The sequence below is a fragment of the Gavialis gangeticus genome, unplaced genomic scaffold (assembly GCF_001723915.1).
Source record: "Gavialis gangeticus isolate Ggan-Ray unplaced genomic scaffold, GavGan_comp1, whole genome shotgun sequence".
In the NCBI taxonomy this organism is placed as follows: domain Eukaryota; kingdom Metazoa; phylum Chordata; order Crocodylia; family Gavialidae; genus Gavialis; species Gavialis gangeticus.
In genome coordinates, this window is record NW_017729011.1 from 12,192,630 (window position 1) to 12,196,144 (window position 3,515).

A 3,515-nucleotide genomic window follows, 5' to 3' on the forward strand; every position below is an offset into this window, starting at 1 on the left:
TCAGGCTGGACATAAGGAAGAATTTTTTTACTGTCCAAGCCCCCAAGGTCTGGAACAGCCTGCCATCGAAGGTGGTTCAAGCACCTACATTGAACACCTTCAAGAGTAAATTGGATGCTTATCTTGCTGGGATCCTATAACCCCAGCTGACTTCCTGCCCTTCCGGCATGGGGCTGGACTCAATGATTTTCCGAGGTCCCTTCCAGCTCTAATGTCTATGAAATCATTGATAAAGATGTTAAAGAGAACCAGTTCAAGGACAGAGCCTTGAGAGATGCCACTGGTCACAGAGCACCATAATGATTCACTACCATAGACCACTACTCTCTGGGTCTGACCTCGGAGTCAATTTCCCAGCCATCAGACTGTGGTGCAGCTGAGGCCACAGTTGGCCAATTTTTCCATGAGTAGGTCATGAGGAGGTCATGGGACACCAGATCAAAGGCTTTTTTAAAGTCCAGATATATGACATCAATCTCTTCTCACTTGTCCAAGTGGTATGTCACCTGGTCATAGAAGGAGATGAGATTGTTCAGGCAAGACCTACCCATGACAAACCCGTGCTGGGTGTCCCTCAGGATGTTGCCCTCAGCCAGCTTATCCACAAGGGTCTCTGATAATTTTCTCCAGAATCTTACCAGGGATTGAGGTCAGCTGATTGCCCTGTAATTCCTGGGATCTACTTTCTGCCCTTTCTTGAAGATGGGTACCAGATTGACTTTCTTCCAGTCTTCAGGTACTTCACCTGAGAGCCATGAGTTTTCAAATATTTTTTGACAAGCCTTTGCAAACACACACACAAACATATGTGTCTGTATCTGTGTGGTTATCTATATACACACCCATACATGTGAATTACAAATGTTCTGGTTATGATGGGTTTTTCTTTTGTGGGTGTCAGGATTTTCTCTGATATTTCTTTCATCAAACTTTTCATCTATAGATAATTTACTGAAAAAAATGGTATTAATTAAGATAAGACAATTCGAGATCAGGAAAAAAAAAAGAAAACTGAAAATTACTAGTGCTAAAGGATGGTGCAGGAAGTGTCAGGGAAAGTAGGAAATGGTTCCGTTTCCAACCATGTAAAATAGAAACAACATTGGCATTTCCTGGAATTGTTTCTTCATATATTTCCATGTACCCCGCTTCCCTCCCCCCCCCCAAGTTCCCCACTTCAACCTGGGCAGATTCCAGGGGAGATCAGCCCTCATGTTTCTCCTCTTTCAGACAACAACATGCAATGCCTAATGCCTGTGCCATTTTTCCTTTTCACCAAGCGCCAAGGGGAGGCTTCATCAAGGAAAATGCATTAGTCTGAGACAGAAGTAAACAGCTTGCATCAATGCTGCAGCATTTCCTTGCTAGTAGTGGGAGTTGAGAGTGGGAGTTAGGTGTTCCTGATGGACCATGGTATACCAGGTGCTTGTGTAAATAGTGTTCAACACGAGAGAAACGATCTTGTCCATGACAGTAGAGAAATGTGGGACTTAAGACCAGTGCAGCTAAGTCAAAGACATGTAAAAACAGACTGGGCTGGAGGTAGATAACTGCTCAGGAGGTCAGAATGAAAGGTGCCAAAAATACAGCCACCAGTTATCCTTCTGCCATATTTCCTAAATCCTCCGAAGAAAAGGAAGTCTTTCTGTGGCTTAGAGGTGTGAAATAGTAGTCAGGAAATCTGGAAGCTACAGCAACAGCAGACATTGGGTTCATCTCAGGCACAAGCAGCAAGATCCTTAATTCGTTACTAGGGATCCAGTGCCGCCTCCTTACCCCACTGAAGTCACTGGCAAATCTTCCATTGATTTGCTCAGCAGCAGCAGGCTCCACATTCACATTTTGCAACAAATTGTTCCCTGGGGATATTGCTTGCGTCCTCTATTGCCCTCCCCTCATTCCTCCTCCTGAGCCATCCATGTTTACCCTGGCTCTACTTCTTCAAGATGCTGTTTTGTGCCAAGACATGCATCTTGCTTTGATAGACCTTGGAGTCACTGAAAGAAGGCTGGTTAGCAGGGTTGCCTAGGCTGTGCCCCTCAACTCTCATGAGTGCAGAGATGCCAGGGTCCAGATTCTGTCTGATGATTTCATTTGATAGCTAATTAATGCCCTCCCCTTGTTTCCATGGCAACCCCATGCTTTGTGCTTAGCCTTGATCCAAATGGGCATTCTGTACACTTCCACTTTCTTAGCATCAGCATATTAATTGGACGTGCTGGCATTATTTACTTGCTGCCACACTGAGCTGGTAACATTGTAATTGAATTGCGGGGGGCGGGAAATTGCAGAGTAAGTTCAGGGCTCCCCTCCCCTGGTGTGGGCGCAGTGGGCCCCAAATAGCTCGTCACCCCCATCTTCCGTTATTAGAGGAAAGGGGTGTGTGTAACAAGGGCCCATCAAGCTTATTCCCAACAATGCTTTGCCATTTGGAAGAGATACTTTTTCTTGTGCTTTTATGTGCTATTTTTCAGTTATGTCATTATTCTAATTCCTAATTTAAACCAAGGAAAGACAAAGCCAGAGGGTCTGTTTTTTGATGGACACTGATGCACATCACTGCATTAGCTGAAGGCAAGGGACTAGGTATGGCCTGAAAGCTTATTCCATGATTCCCTGCTGTAAATGGACAGGTAGTTGGGTTTGGGCTTATATCAGTGTTTCAGTCATTCAGTCAACTAGTGCTTTAAGTACGTCAAAGAAGGAAAACTATAGTCCTTTCTGGTCTTAAACTTTATAAAACTCTGAAGTTAGGTGCTTTAAATTTTGGGAACCATCTGAACTTTCTCTAATTCTTCTCCATTAGTCACCTTCAGCTTTATAACATAATGACCCTTCTTTTGGCCAAAGAGTGGGTGCTGAACATAAATATCACTAAAGCCTATCAATATTGCCATGGATAAAGATTCACATCCCTCTAGAGAGGGATCTCAGAGGAGATGGAAGCCTCTATAACTTTCCCAGCCTGCAAAACAAAGACCCGCAGTCTGGGTGAGTACAATTTTCCACCCCTCATATTCAGGACCAGGTTGCTACAGGTCCTTAATGGAGGGGATGAAACTGAATTGTGAAAGCAGAATGCAAACTGCTGCACACAGTATGTGCACATATCCCATTCACAGCATGACATCTTTGCTGCATAAAATGGATCTGCTGGTTTCTTTCCCAGTTGCACTTGGAGAACAGAACATGGTACAAGCCATGTTTATTTGTCTTTTCTTTTTGGGAGTCTGACATTCAGTTTGAGCCCAGTATCTCAGCTAGACTCCAGATAGTTGCATTTTTTTTCCCCCTGAAGGACAAAATAATTGATCCACAACATTTTGTCTTCATATCATGATGCAATGATATCCTGTTGTGTTGCAACATCATCACACATTGACACTACATGAAGACTCCACATCACCGTGTTGATGTGACATTGCATATTGATGCTACGTCACAATATCATGAACTCCTGAAATAAATTTCAGACACAAAGAGGGTGTCTATACCAAACCTTTAACCCTCAGATT

The 3,515-nt window shown here is 43.7% G+C and overlaps 1 long non-coding RNA gene across 1 annotated transcript in view; it reads right to left on the minus strand.

Moving 5' to 3' along the window:
• Positions 1-2,717: 2,717 nt before the first annotated feature.
• Positions 2,718-3,515, minus strand: part of LOC109292886 — a 9,049-nt gene continuing 8,251 nt past the window's right edge. Inside the window, exon 2 of the long non-coding RNA XR_002096201.1 lies at positions 2,718-3,499. This is a non-coding gene — a long non-coding RNA (uncharacterized LOC109292886). The remainder of the gene's footprint in view (positions 3,500-3,515) is intronic.